At 46.0% G+C, this 20,544-nt stretch overlaps 1 long non-coding RNA gene across 2 annotated transcripts; it reads right to left on the bottom strand.

Annotated features, from left to right (window-relative positions):
* Positions 1-2,055: 2,055 nt before the first annotated feature.
* Positions 2,056-17,607, bottom strand: LOC311513191. Of its 2 annotated transcripts, XR_014709688.1 has the most exons (6): positions 17,502-17,607; positions 14,097-14,237; positions 12,609-12,712; positions 2,662-2,716; positions 2,528-2,581; positions 2,056-2,239 (listed from the first exon to the last, which is right to left on the bottom strand). It is a non-coding gene; the product is annotated as an uncharacterized lncRNA (long non-coding RNA). The 2 variants fall into 2 exon arrangements; XR_014709689.1 differs by lacking the exon at positions 12,609-12,712.
* Positions 17,608-20,544: the final 2,937 nt, after the last annotated feature.

Here is a 20,544-nt window from a genome sequence, read left to right as displayed (position 1 = left end):
TTTAATGGCAGAAGGGCTATGGTTCGCGGTTTTAAAAAATTAAATCGGTACATGGCCATCCAAATCGAGGCTAATGTAAGGTACTGAAAGGGGTCTATACACTTAGTGACCACCTTCTCATCATCCTGTCCTGGGTTTTTAACAATCTGCTTTTCTGTCATTTTTATAACTTTATTTTTGAACCGGTCGCAAGCCTCTCGCAAAATTTCAACATCTTTTTGACAATAATAGCGCAGATCTTTTTGGAGATCGAATTTGTTTTGGCGATTGTGTTGGTACCAGTTCAGAAATTCCTTTTTTTCTTCAGGCAGCATGTATTCTACTCCAAACTACTCTATCCCGGGCATAGGCCCCACATAGTTCTGATTTGCAACAGTGTTAAAAAAAGCGCGGAAAGTACCCCTTAACTTCCTCCAACCCCATAGCTTTGAGTAACTTGCTAAGTTTTGTGGGAAGAAAATTTAAAGAAGCTATAAATCTAATGTCTAAGTCCATCACCGTTACGCACATTCGTTTCCCCCCTTGCGTTTTTTCTTTAATCAACTGTCTAAGGATAAAATAACAATCGTAATCTTTAGCATTATGAGCAATGAATGGGTATCCCTTAAAGCATTTGTCTACAAAGGTTCAAACAAACTCGCTAACACATTCTTCTCCCTTAAATTCCCAGCTGGTTTCTTTATTTAGATGCAAGGCATAAACATAATTTGGCACCTGTAGCCCATTTCTTGGATGCATTAAAAATCATAAAACACATAATCCTTCCCCTCTTCTGGAGACCAAATTTTATGTATATAACACTCATAACCCTCTATGTTGTCGGTCTTCTGATAGCACTGGGGACATTTTTTGTTTTTACACCTGTGATTTTTAACCTTGTAGAAGCTGCAATTATTGCAAAGACTTCTGTTTTTACAATCAACTTTACCGTCTTTTACCAAAGCGTTGTGCCTTTCTAAACAGGCCTCGGACCTGCAAAATAGTTTAGAGCTGGGGCATCTCTTTTTTTTAGTGGCCACTTCAAGGCACTCGGCGCTATTACACGTACGGCAGTGATTTTTACAGGCTTGCTGATGTTTGTGGCTGTACGTGGCTTATCAGTAATTGCACAAATACGGCGCGCCTATAAAGGCTTTAATATTTAGGATGCCATAATAATGTTTGTCATGTAACAGAACAAAACCAGTTTTGGGCGGTGTACACCAGCAGTTGTAAAAAAGCGCAAGTTTCCATTTTCATGATACATAACGGTCAACCCCTAAGCGCTCTTCAAAAGCGCTCCCGTCTGTAAAGCTAATCATTTTTTGGTCCGAAAACCCCAGCTCCTGATGGAGATGTCTGGCTGCCTCTAATAGTTGGATATCTGTAAGTTTTTCATCTGATAAAAGACCCAGCACGCTACCGGCAAAACACAGTTTGTTACCTTGGTTATGTAAATCAATTAATTTTTTTCTTTTTTTCCGATGATTTTACTGTACAGGATAGTTTTTAAGGGCCTTACAGCCCCTCCCCCCGACACCACCAGCCCTGTTTCTAATATGTTTATGTTTTTAGGTTTCATGTTTAGTCACACCCTCCCTTCCACCTTTAACACACTTTTGGTCTAAAACCACCCTTTCGTCTGGAGCATTTTGCTTTTGAAACACCTCAACGATTAGCTTCGAAAACTTTTTATCTATTAAACGCTTCAGAGATGTACAAACACGAAACAGCTCATTACAAACAACAACTGATGCAGCAAGACCTACAGGGAGGTTTTTACTTGTAGCAGAGGTTTTGCTTTGCCCAGAAGCCGGGGGGCGGGCCTCTTGACTCTGCTCAAACCCAGCCCTGGACACAGCTGCTGCTACAGGATTGTTTGCCTTTACCCTTCTCAAAGCTGGTTCCTTCGGGGCTGTAAAGGCTTGGGGCTGTTGAGAACTAGGGGTTTTAGTCCCTTTGGATTGCTTACCAGTGTCCCCGGCCCTGCAGAGGTAGATTTTTTTTGGCCCTGGTGGTGCAGGGCAGATCAAAATGCGGGGGGGGGGGGGGGGGGGGTTAACCCCCTTGCTCCTATATGCTGCTGTTTCAGTGGTAGATTTTTTGGCCCTTTTTAAGGATGGCTGGTTCTGTGTAATGAGGTTTTGGATGTGCTCAAAATCAAAGTGTCTCATACCCTTGCTTCCCACTGTCGCTGATTCAGAGGGAAATTTCTTGGTCCCCTTCAACGTTTCTTCTTGAGGGATAACACTCGATAAGTCTGTCAATACACATAAACAAAATGTTTTTAGCACCTAAACCTGTATGTTCTTTTTATTAACAGCCACAAACATATCCCCGACATACATGTATCCCACATAACCCACCCCTTCACGCTAAAGACCTTTAGCTCTTATGTAGTACAGCTCCAGACTCCTCAACAACAACCCGCAAAACATGTTTACAGTAAAACCTTTGGGGCCAAGGTGATTCCTCTTTTTACTAACAACAACAAACCCCTAGAAAAAATGTCCACTATTTCAAACACATATTTAAGAACAAATCATACCGTCTTCTGTCATTTCAGGAAACGTTGTCTGTTGGTTTTGACTTCCATCTTGTTCTAAATTTTTAAAAATAAACTTCTTAAAACCATTTTTTTAAAAAATAAACCATAAACGTGTAAGATATGAAGCCGCTTACCACGATTTAAAACTTCTAGTGCGGAATCTGGTATGTCAAGAAAAACGGCCTCGTCCTGTTTGAAAAAAATATTAACTTTTAACTAAGCACAACACAGGCAGAGAACAGGGGTAACACACACCATAGTCATTTTTCTTATCATGTCATTGCGTCCCATCAGCGGTGTTTCTTTAACAGCCTTGTCCAGTTTTCTGTCCCTATTTATAGGTTTACACCTGTTGAAAAAAGGGCGTGGGGCCCCTAAAATTTAAAACCATGGGGGTATAAGGGTCATTTTTTTCTAGAAAAAAAGATGGGGAGAAAGGGGCTACATACTTTAGCTTTAATGGTTAAAAGGTTCTTATGTTCTATAGTAAGTGTGTTTAAACAGTTTATAAAAAGACACTGTAAATGGTAATATGCTCATTAACATATCTGTAACCAAAAGCTACAACCTTTATTCTTTAATTCAATTGTTTATCGTATGTTTTGGTCAGCATTTGTTACAGGGTCCTCTTCCTTTAAATAAGAGCAGAGCAAGCGGCCTCTAAAGAAAAAAAAAAAAGCGGGAACCCTAGGCTACATTCTTTACCTCTAATGGTTAAAAAGGTTTTATTTTATACAGTGAGCTTATTTACAGTTAAAGTTACTGTTCTTTTTAGTACAAGTCTTTGGTATCATTTTGTTTTGAAAACAGGCCTTGGGCTTTCTTAGTTCTGACCACAATGGCTTCTTTTTTCACATCGTTTTTACTGACCATGTTAGTCTAAAACTTTTTTGTGTTTTTAATTCCTGAACTGTTTCTGCAGGCTTACCTTTTATTAAAACACTTATGCCCATGGGGGCTAAATAAAGGAGTGTTTCAGAGTAACAGCCGTGTTCGTCTGTGTTCGCAAAAAGGAAAGGAGGACTTGTGGCACCTTAGAGACTAACCAATTTATTTGAGCATAACCCTTCGTGAGCTACAGCTCACTTCATCGGATGCATACTGTGGAAAGTATAGAAAATCTTTTAATACACACACAAAGCTTCTCTACAAAAGAAAAAGGACACTAAACTTTCTAAACTACTACATGCCACAAGGGGCCACAGCAATGGTTCCCTCAACCCACCCAGCAATATTGTTAACCTATCCAACTATACTCTTAGACCAGCAGAAGCAGCTGTCCTATCTCAGGGCCTCTCCTTCTGCCCCTCCACCCCCACGAACATGATGCAGTTCTGTGGTGACCTAGAATCCTATTTTCGACGTCTCCGACTCAAGGAATATTTCCAACACACCTCTGAACAACATACTAATCCACAGAGACCTCCCTACCAACACTACGAAAAGAAGGATTCTAGGTGGACTCCTCCTGAAGGTCGAGACAGCAGACTGGACTTCTACATAGAGTGCTTCCGCCGACGGGCACGGGCTGAAATTGTGGAAAAGCAGCATCACTTGCCCCACAAACTCAGCTGTGCAGAACACAATGCCATCCACAGCCTCAGAAACAACTCTGACATCATAATCAAAAAGGCTGACAAAGGAGGTGCTGTTGTCGTCATGAATAGGTTGGAATATGAACAAGAGGCTGCTCGGCAGCTCTCCAACAGCACTTTCTACAAGCCATTACCCGCTGATCCCACTGAGAGTTACCAAAAGGAACTACAGCATTTGCTCAAGAAACTCCCTGAAAAAGCACAAGATCAAATCTGCACAGACATGCCCCTGCAACCCCAACCTGGGATATTCTATCTACTACCCAAGATCCATAAACCTGGAAATCCTGGGCGCCCCATCATCTCAGGCATTGGCACCCTAACAGCAGGATTGTCTGGCTATGTAGACTCCCTCCTCAGGCCCTGCGCTACCAGCACTCCCAGCTACCTTTGAGACACCACTGACTTTCTGAGAAAACTACAATCCATCGGTGATCTTCCTGAAAACACCATCCTGGCCACTATGGATGTAGAAGCCCTCTACAACATTCCACACAAAGATGGACTACAAGCCGTCAAGAACACTATCCCCGATAATGTCACGGCAAACCTGGTGGCTGAACTTTGTGACTTTGTCCTTACCCATAACTGTTTTACATTTGGGGACAATGTATACCTTCAAATCAGCGGCACTGCTATGGGTACCTGCATGGCCCCACAGTATGCCAACATTTTTATGGCTGACTTAGAACAACGCTTCCTCAGCTCTCGTCCCCTAACGCCCCTACTCTACTTGCGCTATATTGATGACATCTTCATCATCTGGACCCATGGAAAAGAAGCCCTTGAGGAATTCTACCATGATTTCAACAATTTCCATCCCCCCATCAATCTCAGCCTGGTCCAGTCCACACAAGAGATCCACTTCCTGGACACTACAGTGCTAATAAACGATAGTCACATAAACACCACCCTATACCGGAAACCTACTGACCGCTATTCCTACCTACATGCCTCCAGCTTTCACCCTGACCACACCACACGATCCATTGTCTACAGGCAAGCTCTGCGATACAACTGCATTTGCTCCAACCCCTCAGACAGAGACAAACACCTACAAGATCTCTATCAAGCATTCTTACAACTACAATACCCACCTGCGGAAGTGAAGAAACAGATTGATAGAGCCAGAAGAGTTCCCAGAAGTCACCTACTACAGGATAGGCCTAACGAAGAAAATAACAGAACGCCACTAGCCGTCACCTTTAGCCCCCAACTAAAACCCCTCCAACGCATTATTAAGGATCTACAACCTATCCCTCACAAATCTTGGGAGACAGGCCAGTCCTTGCCTACAGACAGTCCCCCAACCTGAAGCAAATACTCATCAGCAACCACATAGCACACAACAGAACCACTAACTCAGGAACCTATCCTTGCAACAAAGCCTGTTGCCAACTGTGCCCACATATCTATTCAGGGGACACCATCACAGGGCCTAATAACATCAGCCACACTATCAGAGGCTCGTTCACCTGCACATCCACCAATGTGATATATGCCATCATGTGCCTGCAATGCCCCCTGCCATGTACATTGGTCAAACTGGACAGTCTCTACGTAAAAGAATAAATAGACACAAATTAGATGTCAAGAATTATAACATTCATAAACCAGTCAGAGAACACTTCAATCTCTCTGGTCACGCGATTAGACATGAAAGTTGCGATATTACAACAAAAAAACTTCAAAACCAGACTCCAGCGAGAGACTGTTGAATTGGAATTCATTTGCAAATTGGATACAATTAACTTAGGCTTGAATAGAGACTGGGAGTGGCTAAGTCATTATGCAAGGTAACCTATTTCCCCTTGTTTTTTCCTACCCCCTCACCCCTCCTCAGACGTTCTTGTTAAACCCTGGATTTTTGCTGGAAATGGCCCAACTTGATTATCATACACATTGTAAGGAGAGTGATCACTTTAGATAAGTTACCAGCAGGAGAGTGGGGTGGGGGGAGAGAAAACCTTTTGTAGTGGTAAACACCCATTTTTTCATGCTTTGTGTGTATAAAAAGATCTTCTATACTTTCGACAGTATGCATCTGATTAAGTGAGCTGTAGCTCACGAAAGCTTATGCTCAAATAAATTGGTTAGTCTCTAAGGTGCCACAAGTACTCCTTTTCTTTTTGCATAAAGGACTGTGTTTTTTCAAGGGTTTATTCCTTTACAAAACTTTCATCTCTCTTTGTTAAAAAGTACAAAAAAACCCCAAGCTTCTTCTCTCTGATCCAGTGGTTAACAAAATAAGGAAAATATAAACTGTCTGTTACTAAAAACCTGGGGTAATTCTGCCTGCTCTATTTTATTGAAACACCCCTGTAAAAAAAGGGCTGTGTCTTTTCAAGTCAATATAAAGCAGAGCTTTATTCCATTACAAACCGTGATGTAACTAACTTGTGTTTGTAAAAAGCAGGCGTCTTCTTTCTAATCACAGCTATCAGCTGCAAAATCCTGTTGTTTTATATTGGGCTCACTAAAAAAAAAAAAGACCAATGCTAGCCTAAAACCTAGAAAAAAACTTTGAAAAATGGCTTGTTACTAAAAGCGTATGGTTTTAACTTTTATGAAAACCCCCTTCTAAAAAACTACATGGCGGAAAAGATGCTGGGTGTCTGTTTCTTTAGATAAGAATAAGGCAGTTAAAAGTTTGGGGTCTTGGACCTATAAAATTGGTTCAGAAAAATAAACTCTATAACGTCATTGTAAAACAACCTCTGATTGGCCCGATCCAAAGGCGGGGATAACAAGTCTGAAAGTTTCTAAACAGTGTCGCTGCCTCATTTTACAGAAAGACAGGCAAGGAAAAAAATCTCTCTCTGTCTTCAATTCAACCATGTGCTCTCTCTTTCCTCTGCTCTTTCTTATAATCTATCCTGATACTGAAGGCTTTTTTATTACTTATTTTATTATTTGCTTGCTAAATTACTTTTTTAGAGCTAGCTTTTAATGTTTCTTAATATTATTTAGTGCTTTTTTTAGTCACTTTTTTATCAGGTGCTTCCTAAATTTCCTTTTTAATCTTGTTTTTATAGCTTTTAATGTAAGGTAAAGATCCTCTTTAAATCTTGGGACTACAGGATTGGTTCCAGAAGCGCATTCTGTGACCTAGCTGTAAAACAACCTCTGATTGGTCCAAAAGGAGGGGCTAGCTCCCAGGAGCGCTGCCCAAACCAGCTATCATTTCGCTACCAACAGTCAGTGGGGCAGGATGTTTCGCTCTGCATGTGTTCAGTAACACAAACACTCTATTCTTTACCAACTGCTCTCCTTACTCAATCCCCCTTTTTCAATAAACCTTACCCAAACGTCTCTCACTCTAATCTTTCAATGTATCACATTTTCTATTCTTTTATAGCATACCATCATCTTTCTTTTCCTTAATAACCTGCCCTTTAACAACAGCTCTCCTTACACAAACACCTTTTTTCAATACTTTAAACTGCTCTCAATGTATCCAAGCACAACATTCAACATTCCCTCATTCAAACGTGCACAAAATTGTTTTTTTCAAAATGGCCAATGGTGCCAAACTTCGGCGCCAACAGAAACGGAGTGGGAAGGCTGTACATAAGCTCTAAAGAGGCGTGGAAACCTGTTAAAAATGCATGGTGAGGAGTACTATCGAGGCATTTTACTACTTAGAGGCATTGCCATCAGATCGAGGGACGTGATCGTTCCCCTCTATTCGACATTGGTGAGTCCTCATCTGGAGTACTGTGTCCAGTTTTGGGCACCACACTACAAGAAGGATGTGGAGAAATTGGAAAGCGTCCTGAAGAGGGCAACAAAAACGGTTAAGGGGACTGGAACACATGATTTATGAGGAGAGGCTGAGGGAACTGGGATTGTTTAGTCTGCGGAAGAGAAGAATGAGGGGAGATTTGACAGCTGCTTTCAACTACCTGAGAGGTGGTTCCAGAGAGGATGGTTCTAGACTATTCTCAGTGGTAGAAGAGGACAGGACAAGGAGTAATGGTCTCAAGTTGCAGTGGGGAAGGTTTAGGTTGGATATTAGGAAAAACTTTTTCACTGGGAGGGTGGTGAAGCACTGGAATGCGTTCCCTAGGGAGGTGGTGGAATCTCCTTCCTTTGAGGTTTTTAAGGTCAGGCCTGACAAACTCCTGCCTGGGATGATTTAGTTGGAGATTGGTCCTGCTTTGAGCAGAGGGTTGGACTGGATGACCTCCTGAGGTCCCTTCCAACCCTGATATTCTATGATTCTATTATGTGCAAAAAGCTGAAGTACTCAATGCTTTTTTGCCTCGGTCTTCACAGAGAAGGTCAGCTCCCAGACTGCTGCACTGGGCAACACAGCATGGGGAGGAGGTGACCAGCTCTCAGTGGTGAAAGAACAGGTTAAGGACTATTTAGAAAGGTTGGACATGCACAAGTCCATGGGTCCAGATCTAATGCATCCAAGGGTGCTAAGGGAGTTGGCTGATGTGATTGCAGAGCTACTGGCCATTATCTTTAAAATTCATGGGGATCAGGGGACGTCCTGGACGATTGAAAAAAGGCAAATATAGTGCCCATATTTAAAAAAGGGAAGAAAGAGAACCCGGGGAACTACAGATGGGTCAGCCTCACTTCAGTCCCTGGCAAAATGATGGAGCAGGTCCTCAAGGAATCCATTTTGAAGCACTTGGAGGAGAAGAAGGTGATCAGGAACTGTCAACATGCATTCAGCAGGGACAAGTCATGCCTGACCAACCTGATTGCCTTCTATGATGAGATAACTGGTTCTGTGGATATGGAGAAAGTGGTGGATGAGATATATCTTGACTTTAGCAAAGCCTTTGATACAGTCTCCCACAGTATTCTTGCCAGCAAGTTAAAGCAGTATGGATTGGATGAATGCACTATAAGAAAGCTGCCTCGATTGTCAGGCTCAATGGGTAGTGATCAACAGCTCGATGTCTAATTGGCAGCTGGTATCAAGCAGAGTGCCGCAGGGGTCAGTCCTGGGGTCGGTTTTGTTCAACATCTTTATTAATGATCTGGATGACGGGATGAATGGCAAGTTCACAGATGACACTAACTGAGGGGAGGGATAGATATGCTGGAGGGTAGAGAGAGGGTCCAGAGTGACCTAGACAAATTAGAGGATTAGGGCCAGGGCTGGCCTTACCATGAGGTGAACTGAGGTGACTGCCTCAGGTGCCAGACTGGGAGTGGGGGGTGCCACTAGGACCCAGAGTGTAGAAAATTGTTTCTGCTGCTGGCGCATATGTATTCTCTCTGCTCTAGATGCACAGAGATGGGGGAGCGCTGTGCTGGAGGGAGGAGGGCACGAGAGACAGAACAGGCAGGCAGGAGAAAAGGTGAGAGGGAATAACAGGGAGCTGCAGGGGGAGAGAGGAGGAGGAGCCTCTTATGTACCTCTCTAGCACCCCAGGAGCCTGGACTGATTAACCCCAGCTTCTCAGCGAGCTTCCTGTTTCCTGCTGCTTCCCTGAACCCAGTTGAGGAGAACAGGCAGTCAACTGAAGGAGCCAATAAGGCCCTTAAGAAGCTGATATCTTCCCTCACTCACTTGCTACCAGCCTGCTTAATTGTCCCCTTCAACTGAGTGTTGAGAGCCACTGTAGCTGGCACAGGACAGCAGTCATGAGTGAAAGAAGAAAACGCCCCTCTGGGTCATCACTCAGAAAAAGCAAGCAAGCAAAGGAAGCTTTTCTATCTAAGCAGGAAGGAGCTCTCCTGAGATACACAGACACAAATGTTCACGGTGAGCTTTGCAAAATGAAGGTTGCAGAAAGCTTTTACAAAATGCAGTGGGCATTTTAAAATGGAGTTTGGGACAAGTTAAAATGGAGTTTGAGTTACAATATGGACAAGTGAAAGGAATGGCAAACAGTGAAAGAAGTTACAATATAGACAAGTATAATGAATGAGAAACAGTGAGCAGAAGTTACAATGTTGAAACAAAAAAAAAAGGAGGACTTGTGGCACCTTAGAGACTAACCAATTTATTTGAGCATAAGCTTTTGTGAGCTACAGCTCACTTCATCGGATGCATTCAGTGGAAAATACAGTGGGGAGATTTATATACACAGAAAACATGAAACAATGGGTGTTACCATACACACTGTAACCAGAGTGATCAGGTAAGGTGAGCTATTACCAGCAAAGGAGAGCGCGGGGGGGCTGGGGGGGACCTTTTGTAGTGACAATCAAGGTGGGCCATTTCCAGCAGTTGACAAGAACGTCTGAGGGACAGTGGGGCAGGGGAGGGGGGGAAATAAATATGGGGAAATAGTTTTACTTTGTGTAATGACCCATCCACTTCCAGTCTCTAGTCAAGCCTAAGTTAATTGTATCCAGTTTGCAAATTAATTCCAATTCCAATTCAGCAGTCTCTCCTTGGAGTCTGTTTTTGAAGTTTTTTTTGTTGAAGAATTGCCACTTTTAGGTCTGTAATCGAGTGACCAAAGAGATTGAAGTGTTCTCCGACTGGTATTTGAATGTTATAATTCTTGACGTCTGATTTGTGTCCATTGATTCTTTTATGTAGAGACTGTCCAGTTTGACCAATGTACATGGCAGAGGGGCATTGCCGGCACATGATGGCATATATCACATTGGTGGATGTGCAGGTGAACGAGCCTCTGATCGTGTGGCTGATGTGATTAGGCCCTATGATGGTGTCCCCTGAACAGATGTGTGGACACAGTTGGCAACGGGCTTTGTTGCAAGGATAGGTTCCTGGGTTAGTGGTTCTGTGGTGTGGTGTGTGGTTGCTGGTGAGTATTTGCTTCAGGTTGGGGGGCTGTCTGTAAGCAAGGGCTGGCCTGTCTCCCAAGATCTGTGAGAGTGATGGGTCGTCCTTCAGGATAGGTTGTAGATCCTTGATGATGCGTTGGAGAGGTTTTAGTTGGGGGCTGAAGGTGATGGCTATTGGCGTTCTGTTATTTTCTTTGTTGGGCCTGTCCTGTAGTAGGTAACTTCTGGGTACTCTTCTGGCTCTGTCAGTCAGTGTAAGTTTCAGCGATCTAAGCAGCCATCGGATTGAAAGTGAAACTCAATTAGCCACTTATTGGGGTAACTGGTTTTATGAATGAATGTTGTTTCATTCATAAAACTTTGCTTATGAAGTTATATTAATAAAGTGAACAATTAAAAACAATTTCATTGATCAGTTCTAGACCCCTCCCCGATTAATCACTGAGATTCGGAGGCAACAGAGACTGTGCCAGGGAGGGTGGCTTCTCCTCACCTCCGTTGCTGGCTTATGATGAAAATGGATCAGTAGGCTGTGAGCCTTGCCTCTAGAGAGAGAAGGGCTACTTGGAGGGTCACAGTGAGCCTCTGAGTCTAGTGAAATCCTCCAGAAAGCACGGGACCCACTGAGACAAGGACAGAGCTTTGTCACACTCTTTACTGGCAACATGTTCTGAAAAGGCTCGTTGCCATTGTGAGAATGCTCGCGACCCAACACCTAGCCCTGCGTGGCACTTCAGATCAGCTGTATGTGCCAAACAATGGAAACTTCCTAAAATTGTGGAGCTGTTGGCTGAGTTTGCTGCTGTACTCCAGGAGCCTCTAAGAAGAGTCACCACCCAAGAAATGTACACACACCACTACCTTGGAAAAACAATTCAAAATGAGATCACACAGTTACTGGGAACAAAAGTCAAACAGAAGATTGTGGCAGATCTGAAGTCAGCAAGGTATTCCTCTGTTATTCTGGACTGCACACCTGACATCAGCCATACGGAACAAACGACTTTAATGGTGCGTTTTGTAACAACAACAGAACCTCGTGAAAATCTCCCTGCAATGGTGACGGTCCGAGAGCATTTTCTAGAATTTATTGACATTGATGATACTACAGGAGCTGGTATGACACATGTGCTTCTTAAAAAGCTGGAAGAGACGGGAATTGCGATGGTTGACAGGAGAGGTCAGGGCTACGATAATGGTGCCAACATGAGAGGAAGGAACAGAGGAGTCCAGACATGGATCCAAGAGTTAAACCCTTGAGCTTTTTTGTCCCGTTCAGTTCTCATTCATTGACCTTGGTGGTCCGTGATGCAGCATCAGCTTCTAGTGAGGCTGCTGAATTTCTTAATGTAATTCAAAGCATCTATGTATTTTTCTCTGCATCAACTCATTGATGGCAAATTTTGAAGCAACATCTGGGAACATCCTCTCTGACACTGAGACCACTGAGTGCCACACGATGGGAAAGTCGAGTGGAGGCAATAAAGCCTATCAAACACCAAATTGGGAAGATAGATGATGCCATAGTTGCCATTATGAAGGATAATGCTATGACAGGAACTGTTCATGGGAGAACAGTGTCAGCGGGAAATGGAATCACCAGAACCATACATAACTTCAAATTTCTGTGTGGTTTAGTGTTGTGGCATGACATACTGTTTGAAATAAATGTTGTAAGCAAGAGACTCCAAGGTGTTGACCTTGATATATCTGGCGCAATGAAACAACTGGACAAAGTAAAGTCATACCTACAGTCTTACCGGTCAGATGAGGGATTTGAAAACGTTCTGAAGAGTGCACAGAAGTTGGCAGAGGAACTTCACGCTGAAGCTGTTTTCCCACTCATTCAAGAATACAAGAGTCACTGAAGAAGAAGACATTTTGATTACAAGGCACAGGATAATCCCATAAGAGACCCAAACAACAATTCAAAGTTGAACATGAAAGGTGGGTAAAACTCAGACAGATGGAGATTGATGCACAAGCAGCCAAAGAAAAAGCCAGGGTGGAGGCAGAAGAAGCTGCCCACAAGAGAGCTATGGAGGCAAAGGAAAAAGAAATGGAGGAGAGGGAAAAAGAGAGGAAGCATGCACTGGAGATAGAGAAGGCAAGGGCTCAGCAGAATATACAGAATAACCCTAACAATCCACAAATGGGAGCAACTAGGTCCACAGTATGATGAATCCAGTGATATTGCTGAATATTTTCTCACCTTTGAGAGACTGTGCACACTCCATAAAATTCCTGATGCTCACAAGATGACCACATTGGTCACAAAATCGACTGGAAGAGCTCTGGACATATTCAAGAAGATACCATGACAGGAATAGAGCAGGAAGAAGGCAGAATTGAGACCTTTCAAAGTTTTGGCCCATTCGAGGGGACATGGGGGGCATCCTTTGAGCTCCCTGCCTCAGGTGCCAAAATGTTGTGGATCGGCCCTGCACCCAAGTGCAGAACCGCTTTGAGAGCCCAGGAAGGTGCAGTTGGGAATTCCTTCCTGTGTGGCACCCTTAAGCCCCTTCATCCCCTGTCCCCCCAGGGAAGAGCTGAGAAAGGAAAAAAAAAGGAAACCAGCTGCTGCCACCAGCTAATTAAACAACCTGCACAAATCTCTTAGGACACACAAATCCAATTCTCTTCTTAAAAAAGGTAAATTTTATTAATAAAAAAAGAAAGAAAATACATCAGCGATCTCTGGCTATTTCTAGATTTTAAAAGAGCAACTACAAGGATTAAGCACCAAGAATAGCTTCCTTGAGGTCCAGCATAAAGGTTACAAGCAAAACCAAAGCACCTGAGGTTAGCACAGAGGACTCCACAAGCCATAACGAAATAAGAGGGATAAACCTAATCGCATCTTCCGAGACATTTCCTGATCTGCTTACATTTCTGGGGTTTTAAATGAGTAGTTTCTAGGTATGATACTGATGATTTTTTCATACCTGGCCCAAGCTTCTTACAGCATAACTGCTGCCCTGTCCACCTCTCCCCGCGGAGAACCACAGACAGACAAAAGAGGAGTTGTTTTTCAATTTTAAAAAGTTCTAGCCTTCCCATTGGCTCTTTTGGCCAGGTGCCCACTCCCTTCCTCTTACCTATGCATAGCAGGGAGACTTTTTAACCCTTTAGAGGTAGAGCAATTAGAGAACAGCTACTAAGAGGGATTTTATAGCTACTGCCTGGCTGGATGTCCATAAAAGGAAGCTACCTCCCCCACCACCTTCATTTATCACACTGGTCCATACCTGGTACAGGAACATGACACTCCCCAGGCCCCGCACTGTGCTGGCTAGAAATGCCTCAGTCACAGAGGCAGTTGCGGTTGCTTCCTCCTTCTCCCTTCAGTTTTGGCTCCCTTGCGAATACAGACTAACACGGCTGTTACTCTGAAACCGTTCACATGAACAGAGGATTAGCACTTTCCCTTATGGAAGGGAGCTTAAACAAAAAAAGAAAGTTATTCCCTGCCATGCAATGGGCCAGCCTTACCATTAGGTGGCACCGGTGACCCACACTGGGTTGGTACCACCAGCCTTTCTATGCTGTGTCTAGGCTGGGAGCGATGGGTGTGACTCCTCTCCTCGTGCATACACACCTGCAGTAGCTTGATGAGAATTAGCACTACCAGTGTAGCCATGGTAGTATGGGCAGTAGGACCGCAGGCATGCCAAGAACGTACCGACAGGCTTGCTACCATGGCTACCAGCTCAGTAAGAGCTCCCACAGGTATGTGTACGTGAGCAGAGGAATCACACCCCTAGCTGGCACGCAGTCTTGCCGGAATACCCCTGTGGCAAATACAGCCCAGCACATGTGGGGAGGGGACTCTGGGCTGTCCAGTGCAGTTTTGCCCTTCATTGCCCCATATGCACCGGCCTGGCCGTTCTCTTCCACGCTGGATGTGCTTCCTGCTGCTTGGTCCCCTCTCCCAGTGCACTCCCTGCTCCCCTGGGCAATGCTTATCAGCTGGGGGCTAACATGTAACAAATGGAAGCCCCTATTTCCTCTCCCCCTCTCAGGCAGCAGCCGCTTCTAATAGAAGGAGCTAGACGGGCTCCTCCCCTTTGTCTCCAGCTGCTGCTACAGGCCTCCAGGCACTTCTTTGCCATGAAGAGCCTGAGGACCCCTAGAAGCCAGGCCCACACCACGCAAATAGCTCACTCTCTGCTAAACACCAGCAGCCTCTATGCATCACAGCTTGGGAGAGGCTATTTTAGGAAGCCAGTTTGTCAGAGCACAGCAATGCTTGTCTCTGGGATCTGCACTCCAGCCTATGGCTCCTCTTGTGAGTCAGTGACTGCTGTGAGACCCATGAAAGGAGATAGCCCGAGCCCGGGTGTGATGCTGCTGGTGTCCAGGGTGTATTGAAAACTGTTAAATTGTAAACTATCGCTTTACATTTCTAAGGAGTCTAGGGGGCTTTGTAGGGAAGTGTGGGATGAGTCAGTCTGGAAAGAGCCAGCCTGCAGCAAGGTGGAGTGAGTTGTGTCTCTCTGCCTCAGGGAGCAGCCTGCTTTGTCTCTCTCTGGTTTTGGTTACCGTGCGTGTTTGCTCAGGATTCTAAGAATAAAAGTCATGTTTTGATGCAACCTTCCAGCCAGAGTTGTTTATGTATTTATCTTACTTCTCAGTGTGTGTACCATGAACATCATAGCAGCACGTAGCTCTGTGTCAGGTAGCTGTGGAGGTGAAGGTGTGAAGCTGTGGCAGACAGCTGGGGTCTCCTGAAAGCCAGGGGGCTTGGAGAGACTCTCCACTGACAGCAAGCTGGAACCACTAGGCTCAGCGGCACAAAGGGGCTCTGGCAGGAGATTGGGCTATAAGGAAACATCCCAAAAAGATGAAGGCAGAGGAGAGGGGGCACGCACAGCTGGGAAAGGGGAGGCAGGTCTGGTGCACTGTCTTCTCCAGGGGCTCTGTGAGGGCCACATAGCAGCAGCCAGTCTCAGACATGGCACAGGCAGCTGCTGACAATGGGGCAGATGGGAGGTCAGTGGGTGGCCGTGGCAGGTGGGATGAGCCAGTTGTGGGGGTGAGGTGTGGATGGTAGTGATTGGTAGTTGGTGAAGGGTTTTGGGATGGCAGTGCTGGGTGGGAGGTTAGGAGGACAGTGGTGGGTGTGGGGTAGCAGTGGTTTGTGTGGAGATTGAGGGGCAATGGTTGGTGGGTGGGATGGGGGGTCTGTTGGGGACAGTGGTTGATGGGCATTGGGGGGAAGTGGTTGGGGGGGATTTGGGAGGCAGTGGCTGCTGGGAATTGGGGCAGTGGCTGGTGGGAGGGGTCGGGGCAGTGGTAGGTGGGGGTTTGGGGAGCAGTGGTTGATGGGGGTTGGGGACCAGTGGCTGGTGGGAGGAGTCGGGGGGGCATGCAGCTGTGTCCCCACTCATGAGCTTCGGCGGGATTAAGTTCTCATGTGAAGTAAGAGCCAGGGTCTCAGCTGGGTAAATCGTCGTTGCGCTATTGGAATCAATGGGAAACCTGTTTACGCCAGCTCAGAATCTGACTCTCAGCTTCTAGCTCTTCTGCTGGCCAGAGATCTCCTGCCTTCACTGGTGTGTGTGGATCTGGCCCTGCCTAGCCATGTCTGCTAGGTGGCACCTCCTTCACCCTCTGGGCCCCTCACTTCCCGAGAGCCCCCTTCCCACCCTCCCAAACAGCTGCGCAGACTAACCCACTGCCATGGCCACAGTACCAGGCATGTTGGAGTGGCTCAGAGAAGGTTTGTGTGCCTGGCTGCTGGTCTAAAATGAGCCCCAACACTCGCCCAATCTGAAGGCTCCAGAGCCCCGCAGCAGTCGCCTTTGCTAACACTGTGCCATGGTTCGCGTCCACTCCCCAGACACAGATGCACCCGACTGCTGGTGCAGGGAGTCTGAGTGGTACAATGTCAACAAGACGCCATCTGTGCCGGGTACGCTCGTGAGAGTCACCACTAGAGGGTGCACCAGGTGCTCCAGGCTTTCCCTTACGATTTACAGGGGTCCTGCTGCTGCAGGATGAGGCAGAAAAGGAGAAAGAGGTGCACAGACTCATCCCAGACAGCAGGCCGAGGCCACCCAGCCGCCACCATGGAGCATAGGCTGGGCTGTTGAGACACACGCTGAGCAAGACCTTCTGCTCACTCTGCCAGTAGGGGTCACTGGGAGGAGCCCAGTACCACTGGAGGACATTGGCTGACAAGCTCTAACAGGCTCGTGGCCCGCCCCGCAGGTAGGATCAGTGAGGGATACGCTTCGCCAGCTGTCCTACAGCAGAGCCACCTCAGGGCTGTGCAGAGGGAGCAGACCAGTTGCCGGAGGGTACCAGACTGTCTAGCCCACGGATTCTGTCTCTGTCATACAGTCAGAGATGTCAAAGCCAGAAGGGACCATCATGAGTCTCTAGCCTGACCTCCTGCTGCGCACAGGCCAAAGCTAATGGCTGAGCTAGAGCGTATCCTTTAGAAAACAATGTTCAGCCTTGATGTAAAGACTCCAAGTGACCCCAGTGAACCAACCATTTCCCCGGGGAATCCCAATGGTACATTTCTCGCCTGTCAAACATGTGTGCCTCATTTCCAGTGCGAGCCATCAGCAGGGCATTAATGCAAACACTGATGGAGGACAATGGAAACTCATTAATCATTAGAAAAAATGCCAGCCATTACTCACCCCCTATAAAAGCCACGCTGTGTGCGTCTGCCTGCTGGTGTTCCCCAGGACTGGGGCAAGAGGATCAAGTCAGTCGTTCAGCTCCATCTCTCTCTCAGTGCATTTCTGACCAGACACATCAGAGAATCATAGAAGATTAGGGTTGGAAGAGACCTCAGGAGGTCATCTAGTCCAATCCATTGCTCAAAGCAGGACCAACACCCACTAAATCTTCCCAGCCAGGGCTTTGTCAAGCTGGGCCTTAAAAACCTCTAAGGATGGAGAGTCCAACACCTCCCTAGGTAACCCTTGCCAGTGCTTCACCCTCCTAGTGAAATAGTGTTTCCTAATATCTAACCTAGACCTGCCCCACTGCAACTTGAGACCATTGCTCCTTGTTCTGTCATCTGCCACCACTGAGAACAGCCAAGCTCCATCCTCTTTGGAACCCCCCATTAGGTAGAATCATAGAATATCAGGGTTGGAAGGGACCTCAGGAGGTCATCTAGTTCAACACCCTGCTCAAAGCAAGACCTAATCCCCCAGCTAAATCATCCCAGCCAGCGCTTTGTCAAGCCTGACCTTAAAAACCTCTAAGGAAGGAGATTCCACCACCTCCCTAGGTAACCCATTTCAGTGCTTCACCACCCTCCTAGTGAAAAAGTTTTTCCTAATATCCAACCTAAACCTCTCCCATTGCAACTTGAGACCATTACTCCTTGTTCTGTCATCTGCCACCACTGAGAACAGTCTAGATCCATCCTCTTTGGAACCCCCTCTCAGGTAGTTGAAAGCAGCTATCAAATCCCCCCTCATTCTTCTCTTCTGCAGACTAAATAAGCCCAGTTCCCTCAGCCTCGCCTCATAAATCATGTGCTCCAGCCCCTAATCATTTTTGTTGCCCTCCGCTGGACTCTTTCCAATTTTTCCACATCCTTCTTGTAGTGTGGGGCCCAAAACTGGACACAGTACTCCAGATGTGGCCTCACCAGTGCTGAAAGGAGGAGCACTTCCCTTGAACTGCTGGCAATGCTCCTACTAATACAGCCCTGTATGCCGTTGGCCTTCTTGGCAACAAGGGCACACTGCTGACTCATATCCAGCTGCTCATCCACTGTAATCCCCAGGTCCTTTTCTGCAGAACTGCTGCTTAGCCAGTTGGTCCCCAGCCTGTAGCAGTACAGGGGATTCTTCCTTCCTAAGTGCAGGACTCTGCACTTGTCCTTGTTGAACTCATCAGATTTCTTTTGGCCCAATCCTCCAAATTATCTAGGTTGCTCTGGACCCTATCCCTACCCTCTAGCGTATCTACCTCTCCCCCAACTTAATGTCATCCACAAACTTGCCCAGGGTACAATTCATCCCATCATCCAGATCATTAATAAAGATGTTGAAAAAAACCAGCCCAGGACCGACCCCTGGGGCACTCCACTTGATACCAGCTGCCAACTAGACATCAAGCTGTTGATCACTACCCGTTGAGCCCGACAATCCAGCAAGCTTTCTATCCACCTTATAGTCCATTCATCCAATCCATACTTCTTTAACTTGCTGGCAAGAATACTGTGGGAGACCATGTCAAAAGCTTTGCTAAAGTCATGATATATCACATCCTCAGCTCTCCCCATATCCACAGCGCTAGTTATCTCATCATAGAAGGCAATCAGGTTGGTCAAGCATGACTTACCCTTTGTGAATCCATGTTAACTGTTCCTGATCACCTTCCTCTCCTCCCAGTGCTTCAAAATGGATTCCTTGAGAATCTGCTCCATGATTTTACTGAGGATTTAAGTGAGGCTGTAGTTCTCTGTGTTCTTTTTCTTCCCTTTGTAAAATATGGGCACTATATTTGCCTCCCCCGATCGCCACAAATTTTCAAAGGTAATGGCCAATGGCTCTGCAGTCACATCAGCCAGCTCCCTCAGCACCCTTGGATTCATGAGATCTGGACCCATGGACTTGTGCATGTCCAGCTTTTCTAAATAGTCCTTAACCTGTTCTTTCACCACTGAGGGCTGCTCACCTCCTCCCCATATTGTGTTGCCCAGTGCAGCAGTCTGGGAGCTGACCTTGTCTGTGAAGACCGAGGCAAAAAAAGCCTTGAGTACTTCAAGCTTTTTCCACATCATCTGTCACTATGTTGCCTCCCCCATTCAGTAAGGGTTCCACACTTTCCCTGGCCTTCTTGTTGTTGCTAAAATACCTGTAGAAACCCTTCTTGTTCCCCTTCACATCCCTTGCTAGCTGCAATTCCAATTGTGCCTTGGCCTTCCTGATTACACCCCTGCGTGCTCGAGCAATATTTTTAAACTCCTCCCTAGTCATCTGTCCAAGTTTCCACCTCTTGTAAACTTTTGAATTTAAGCTCACTGAAGATTTAATTGTTAAGCCAAGCTGGTCGCCTGCTATATTTGCTATTCTTTGTGCACATCGGGATGGTTTATTCCTGCACCCTCAATAAGGCTTCTTTAAAATACAGCCAGCTCTCCTGGATTCCTTGCCCCCTCATATTAGCCTCCCAGGGGATCCTGCCCATCAGTTCCCTAAGGGAGTCTAAGTCTGCTTTTCTGAAGTCCAGGGTCTGTATTCTGCTGTTCTCCTTTCTTCCTTTTGTCAGGATCCTGAACTCGACCATCTCATGGTCACTGCTGCCTAGGTTGCCACCCACTTCTACTTCCCCTACCAATTCCTCCCTGTTTGTGAGCAGCAGGTCAAGAGGAGCATGGCCCCTAGTTGGTTCCTCCAGCACTCGCACCAGGAAGTTGTCCCCAGCACTCTCCAAAAACTTCCTGGATTGTCTGTGCACTGCTGTATTGCTCTCCCAGCAAATGTCAGGGTGATTGAAGTCCCGCATTAGAATCAGGGCCTCTGATCTGGAAACTTCTGTTAGTTGTCCGAAGAAAGTCCCGTCTACCTCATCCTCGTGGTTTGGTGGTCTATAACAAATGCCCACCACGACATCACCCTTGTTGCTCTCACCTCTAAAATGAACTCAGAGACTGTCAACAGGCTTTTCTCCAGTTTCATACTGGAGCGCTGAGCAATCATGCTGCTCTCTTACATA

Source organism: Lepidochelys olivacea, assembly GCF_965140295.1.
Source record: "Lepidochelys olivacea isolate rLepOli2 genome assembly, chromosome: 25".
In the NCBI taxonomy this organism is placed as follows: domain Eukaryota; kingdom Metazoa; phylum Chordata; order Testudines; family Cheloniidae; genus Lepidochelys; species Lepidochelys olivacea.
Note: the sequence above shows the minus strand (reverse complement) of the source record. Positions and strands in the feature narration are given on the sequence as shown.